At 38.0% G+C, this 7609-nt stretch overlaps 1 pseudogene; it reads left to right on the top strand.

Moving 5' to 3' along the window:
* The first annotated feature begins 855 nt into the window (after positions 1 to 855).
* LOC137631927 (uncharacterized) lies at positions 856 to 2292 on the top strand (annotated as a pseudogene).
* The last annotated feature ends 5317 nt before the right edge of the window (positions 2293 to 7609 follow it).

Genomic DNA, 7609 nt, shown 5'->3' with positions numbered 1-7609 from the left:
ACCTACGTGTAATCTATTACTATTATGAGTTATTCTATTTATTGTTAATAAATGAATAATTTTTATAGTTCTTTTTACTAGATACCAGTCTAGCCAAAGTGTTAGGTAACAAGTGCCTAATCCATTTCCATCTATGCAAATAAAAGCTTGACAATTGGCGCAGTGAGTAGGATCATTTGCAGAGTTGCTAGACTGTTTAACTTGTGTATAATTTATATTTATAGTTTACTGCTGACAACTATGTGAACTTTGTTACTTGTGAAGGTTGGTGAATTTCATTTAAGTGTTCTGCAAGGTTTGTGGCCAATCACTGGAAGTAATATCACTGGAGTTAAGGTAAAGTTCTGTCTATGTTGTTTTTTTTTTTTTTGTGTGTGTGTGTGTCTGGCGAGTTGTCATGTGAAAGCGCTTTATTTGAAGTGGAATAAATTCTCGTTGTGGTGCAATATAAATTTGTATTTGTTCGTGTAGTCATATTACGTACTAGGAAACGGTTGAGGTCGGGAAGTGAATTAGAAACTGTATCGTTATCCTATTAATTCTGGCTAATTCAGTCTTAATGATTGTAGGGCTTGTTAGGGTTAATGTTAGTTTAATGTTCCTTTAAGTTCCGATTGTTTTTTCATCTTCGAATATTCCTATTGTGTATTCATTTTCTTTATGCTAGTTTTTTTTGGCATGGAAATTTTTGTCATTGATGGTGGAAAACCCATAATAGACATTGGTAATCATTGAAGTACTACTATTAAAGTTGAGTTCATGATTAGCCATATTTCATAATTTAATGTTTTGCTAATATTTATTATGAAGTGTTGTTGTTTTTTTTTATTAACTGTATGCTTCTCAATCATTATTATGGATCTTAGTGATTTGATGGATAAGGCTATTAAGCTTGGTATGAAAACTGCTGAAGCTGAGGAATTTATAGCAAAGCAACAGGCTAGAGAGGATAGAGTAGCTGAGAGAGAGGAGAAAAGGTTTCAGTTAGAGTTGGGAGAAAAGGTTTCAGTTAGAGTTGGCAAAAAAAGGAGAAAGATAGGATATTCAAATGAATGATTCAAGAGAGAAAGGGAGGAGAAGGAAGAAGTAAGGAAACATGAGTTAGCCAAAGCAGAGTTGAGAAATAGTGGTGGTATAGGTGGTGTAGGTAGCGAGAATGTAATATCTTTGCCAAAAATTCCCCCCTTTGATGAGAAAACTGAGGAAAATGATGTGTACATGAATAGATTTGAGAAATTAGCTGAATTTCATCAATGGGAGCAGGAAGACTATGGTATTGTGTTAGGCACATTATTAAGGGGACGAGCTTTGAAAGTGTACTGTGGACTTGACCCTGCTATTGCAAGTAATTATCAGGAATTGAAGGCAGCCTTATTGAAAGCGTTTCAGGTCAATCCTCAGGTATATCGAAAGAAATTTAGAGAGGGATTTATTGAAACTAATGAAAGCTTTGTGCAGTATTCATAAAGATTAAGACAGAATTTTGATAAGTGGTTGCAATTAGCGGATGTTAATAAATCTTATGATGATGTCTGTGATTTTATGATTATGGATCAATTGTTGGCTAATAGTTCAAGGGGTTTGCGAACATTTCTTTTAGAACGGGTTTGTAAAAATTCTCATTAAATGGCGTTAGCTGCTGATAGGTATCTGATTGCTCACGGAATTATTAAATGTGGAAATTCTAAATTTAAGTCTGATAAATGTTCAAAGTCAGGAATGCAACCTAAATCTGATAAAGTAGGTGTTGATAATCTTAAAACATTGCAGTGCCACCTATGTAAAGAAATTGGGCATATTAAACCCAATTGTCCAAATAATCCTGTTAATTTTTCTCAGTCTAAATCTTCTAATAAAAATATTCCTAAGATCAGTATCGCTCTTGCTAGTGAAGAAAAACCTAAGAATGCTATTGTGGATGAGAAAGGAAGAGTTTTTAACAAAACAATAGAGGTCTTGTTTGATACTGGGTGTAATACTGTTGTTCTTAACGAAACTTTGATTCCAACACGTTATCTCAGTAAGGCTAAAACTGTAAAGGTGTATAATTTCATGGGTGTTCCAATATATCTGCCCAAAATTAGATGTTACATTAGAAGTAAATTCTTTGCTGATAGAGTAAATGCTATTGTAGCACCAATTAAATGTTCTGATGTAATTGTTGGGTTAATACCTGGATTGAAACATCACATACAGGCAGGAATAGAATTGTTGAGTAAAATACCTGTGCCAGATAACGAATTAGATGTAAATAAGTTACATGTTAATGTGGTTACAAGAAAACAGTCTTAGGAAAACTACATTAAAACCTTTGTCTGATATTTTGTCTGAAGTTAAAGTAAATCCAGTAGATTTTAGTAATAAATAGTGGACATGTGATTCTCTGAGGTCAATTAGGAAAAGCTTGAAGGTGGAGGAAGAAATAACTTGCAAAGGGAGAGTTGTTAAGTATGTAGTAATTAATAACGTGTTTTATCGTAAATGTGTGCAAAGTAAAAATCAGCTAGATGTTGGTAAAATGCAAATTTTAGTTCCTCTCAAGTATAGAGAGATAGTTATGAAACTTGCACATGAATCACTTATTTCTGGTCATTTTCTTCTAGGAAAACTATTGACAAAGTGCTTGGTAAATTTTATTGGCAGAGGGGTGATATAATATGCAAGAGGTTGCAGTGATTAAAAGACAGGACTTGATGGCTTGGGTGCTAGGTAGAGACTGCCCTTTATTCATAGCTATATGGGACTACATGATACCACAAGGGCTAGTGCAGAGATTGATAGAATTGTAAGTCTTGTCATAAATGTCAGAAATTTGGGAAAAGAGTAAAGAAAGTGTCTTTGTGTAAAATGCCTATAGTTTCTGAACCATTCAGTAGAATGGCTATTGATATTGTGGGTCCGATTGTTCTAGCCTCAAGTCGTGGTCACAAGTATATTCTTACAAAAATTGATTTAGCTACACGCTACCCTGAAGCTGTACCTCTCAGAAATATTGATACTATTACTATGGCTGAAAGTTTAGTAGAAGTATTTTGTAGAGTTGGGGTACCAAAAGAAATACTAAGCGACAGGGGAACTCGGTTTAAGTCAGATCTCATGGCAGAAATACATAGATTATTGTCAATTAGAGCTTTATTCACAAGCCCATATCATGCTGCATGTAATGGAACTGTAGAACGGATGAATGGTGAACTTAAAAATATGTTAAAGAAAGTTTGTAGTGATCATCCAACAGAATGGGACCGGTATATTCCTGTTGTTCTTTTCGCTTATCGTGAAATTCCCAACGATACTCTAAAGTTTAGCCCATTTGAACTTTTGTATGGACGTAGTGTCCGTGGCCCTCTAACAATCCTTCATGAATTGGTTGCTGGTAACAATGCTGATGATCAAATCAAAACTACTTACCAGTATGTTTTAGATCTGCGTTCTCGATTGCAAGAGATGACCCAGATTGCAGTTAGTAATGCTGAAATAAATTCACGTAAATATAAAGAGTACTTTGATCGTAAAGCCAATCCAAGAAAGTTTGTTGAGGGAGATGAAGTTCTAATTATGTTGCCAAATAATACAAACAAATTTCTAATGCAGTGGAAAGGACCTTATGTGATTAATCGTTGCCGTAGTAATGGAGTTGACTACTTTGTAAAAGTAGGAAATAATCTTAAACTGTATCATGCCAATATGTTGAAGAAGTAGTTGCTGGACGATTGTATCTGCTAGCTTTGTGAATATCCTTGGGGCTATGTTTAGTCCAAAGGGCATCGCTCTGAAGACAAATTTTGTCTTCTATAGCTTGAATCCTAGGTAAGAGGAGAGGGGGCGACTGACTGGTAGGTGCCAGTAAGCATCTGCCAGGTCTATTGAGACTGTGTACGCCCCTTTGGGTAGAAGGGTCCTTATGTGTTGCAAGGTAAGCATCCGGAACTTGTTGTTCTCGATGAACTTGTTGAGTGGAGATAAGTCTAGAATGACTCTGAGTTTGTCTGAGTCTTTCTTGGGAACACAAAACAGCCTTCCCTGGAACTTGATGGACTTCGCTTTCCTTATTACCTTCTTGTTCAAGAGTTTTGAGATACAGTGATCCCTCGCTACTTCGCGGTTCGACCATCGCGGATTCACCACTTCGCGGATTTTTTTCATAACGCATGTATATACATATATCGCGGATTTTCCGGCAATTTCGAAAATACCGCGATGTGACCGATGGTGCGAGATTGGAGAAAGTAAGGAAAATGGAATCATGATTGATTTTCAATATAAATGAAACTCTGAGGAGCAACAAAGATATCATTTGTTAGAGAGATAGAGAGAGGTAAGGAATGGGAGGTAGTGAAAAGTAGCCCAGAGAGAGAGAGAGAGAGAGAGAGAGAGAGAGAGAGAGAGTGTGTGTGTTGTTTTAAATGTAATAAACAAAAAAATTTTGATAGGTTATAACACATTGGTGCTTATGTAATATCAACTGTATAGACGGTTTGAATAAGTCTAGAATAAAATGATGTTTCCCAAAAATTAGTGGTTTGCTGATGAAATCGGATGCCGTATTTTTAGCAACGATTGAAATGGATGTAAACTCGGCATAATTTTTTCGCTTCGTATTTAATTGACATTAAGAAAACTAATTTTAGTTTCTTCATCTATATGTAGGTATTGTATAACACGAGAGAGAGAGAGAGAGAGAGAGAGAGAGAGAGAGTGTGTTGTTTTAAATAGTAATAAGAGAGAGAGAGAGAGAGAGAGAGAGAGAGAGTGTGTTGTTTTAAATAGTAAGAGAGAGAGAGAGAGAGAGAGAGAGAGAGAGAGAGAGAGTGTGTGAGTGTGGTTTTAAATGTAATAAACAAAAAAATTTGATAGGTTATAACACATTGGTGCTTATGTAATAACTGTATAGACGGTTTGAATAAGTTAAGAAATGGTATAAACGATACTTTGTTAGTGTATTCGTACGCTCTCAAGAGCGGCAGCTAGACGTCAGCTGATCTGATCACACCCAAAAGTAAAACAAAAAGAAGTCAACAATACTCTATTTTAAAAACACACCCGAAATTTAAAAACAAAAGTACACGCTTTCTTAATGTGCAATTAACTATTCAAAGAGTAGCAATTTTCTAGAATAAAATGATGTTTCCCAAAAAATAGTGGTTTGCTGATGAAATCGGATGCCGTATTTTTAGCAACGATTGAAATGGATGTAAACTCGGCATAATTTTTTCGTTTCGTATTTAATTGACACTAAGAAAACTAATTTTAGTTTCTTCATCTATATGTGAGTATTGTATAACACGAAGAGAGAGAGAGAGAGAGAGAGAGAGAGAGAGAGAGAGAGAGAGAATCAGCTGTTGTAATCGAATGCCGTGTTTTTGTTTCGTGAGAATATCATCGCAACGACTAACAACAACATACTGTACTGAACTTTACAGTACTGTAATATGATAAAGTAAAATATTTGTAATAACCTATTTTATATGAAATGGGGCTATTTTTTTGTTTAAAATTTACATTTACATACGTAAAACAACTCTCTCTCTCTCTCTCTCTCTCTCTCTCTCTCTCTCTCTCTCTCTCTCTCTCTCTCTCTCTCTCGTAAATTGTTTTCCTGCTTTGCTACGTATGTATGATTTTATAGAGATACGGTAAATAATATTTGTAATAACATATTTTCTAAAAGCTTTTACTGTAATATCATTATTTATCACTTTCATCATGCGCGTTAAATGCCTTCGTTTGTTTATTACGATCGAAGATGAAGCGTACTTTATGATGCCGCCCATAAAGAAAAACATTTCATTTGGAAGTCCTAAGAAAAATTAAGTAAAACATTGGTAATAACAAAATCAACATACTGTATAATCAATATAATCGATGCAAAAACTAACCTATACACAGATGTGTACACTAAATGCGTTTGTTTCTTCATTATGATCAGAGATAAACGTAAACAAAACATTGGTTGCCATTTTTTATCGTGCTTTTTGGGGTGTTTAGGAAACGCATGATATAAAATCGCCTTTAATATTTGTGCCTGTTTTAGTTTAGGGTACTGTAGTACATGCATTAAGTGCTCTGTACATTAAAGGGTAGTATGTTAACAGTACTACGTACAAGGGAAGGTTTTAAAAGTCTGAATATACATGTTAAATAAATACGTAAATATGGTGTCACTACTTCGTGGATTTTCACCTATCGCGGTCGGGTCTGGAACCTATCTACCGCGATAAACGAGGGCTCACTGTATATTCTTCCAACAAGGGGGTGGAGTGTTGGAAGAATTCTGGAAAAGGGGTGGAATTTCGTTCCATCTCCACCCGAGTCCATTCGTGATTAGGCTGTAGGCCCAGGGATCGAAGGTCCAACGATCCTGAAAGTGAAAAAGTCTGCCCCCTACCTGGAACCCCTCATTGCTTATGGGTTCCTGAGGACTTATTTCCGTGACCGCATCCTCCTCTGCCCCTTGGGGAGTTTCTGGAGGATCCTCTTCTTGGGCCTCTACCTTTGTAGGGCTGAAAGGTGGTCGAGTGCCTCTCAAAGCCTGGGTTAAACACAGGTGACTGGGCTAACAGCTGTTGAGGGACCATCTGGAAGGTGGTTTGAGGCTGGGCTACCATTTGAGGCACCGTGGCCATGGTCACGGCCGGAAGTTGTGCAGGTCTACGTGGTCTTCTTGCCTTCTTGTTCTTAGGCTGGGGACCTCCGTCTGAGGAAGACTCCCTCTTTGAAGACATGCCCCACTTTTAGAGAAGGTTCCTATTCTCCGTGGCTGCTTTGGCAATGACTTCTAGAACCACTTCCTGTGGGAAAAGGTCCTTGCCCCAGATGCATGATGAAATCAGTTTTCTGACCTCGTGTTTCACCGTTGCTGTGGCGAACACGTGCTCTCTACAGGTCCTCCTTGACCTGACGAAAGCATACAAGTCCTTCACGAGGGAACCCATGTGAGACTTAGCTAAGACAATGTACATGTCTGGGGCGTTATGTAGGCCTGCACACATTTCCAAACAGTTCTGATAAGACAGGGAGGCGGAGAGTCTTTTTTTTCGTCTCCTGTTCCCTTCTCAAGAGATGATCTGGCAACTTTGGAAGGTTCTCGTTGAACTGTTGGCCTGCTATCTCCGGATCCACCTTCGAGACAGAGAAGGTTAGATGTACTTCTTTCCACTTCTCCTCGCAGGTAGGCATAGCTAGAGATAATGGCTTACATTCCTCTAGGATTGGGCAGGGTTTGCCCTCTTCGACTGCTTTAATGACACAGTCGAGGGCTTTCTCCGAAAAGGGGAAAGCTCTGGAGGAAGGAGCAATAAAGGTTGGATGCCTCTTGCTCAGTACTGAGACTTTGGAGTTGGTGTATCCGGCTCCTTTCAGGGTCTTGGGGTGGCCTGTGCCTTGTCATGTTCGAAGACAATGACTTCCTTTGATACCGTCTCCTCACGGGATGCAGGTTCATCTCGCAGTCTCACGTAACAATCTGGGTAGGCTGAAAAGCTGGGCCAGAATTCAAGCTCTTCAAGTGACTTGGCCCCCAACTTCTCGGAGATGAATAGCTTCCCATTCATCATGGGCATGTGCTCTGTATACCTCCAGGGGTTGGTTTCAGAGCAATGAGGGAGGTCTG

The sequence above is a fragment of the Palaemon carinicauda genome, chromosome 40 (genome assembly GCF_036898095.1).
Source record: "Palaemon carinicauda isolate YSFRI2023 chromosome 40, ASM3689809v2, whole genome shotgun sequence".
Taxonomy (NCBI): Eukaryota; Metazoa; Arthropoda; class Malacostraca; order Decapoda; family Palaemonidae; genus Palaemon; species Palaemon carinicauda.
Note: the sequence above shows the minus strand (reverse complement) of the source record. Positions and strands in the feature narration are given on the sequence as shown.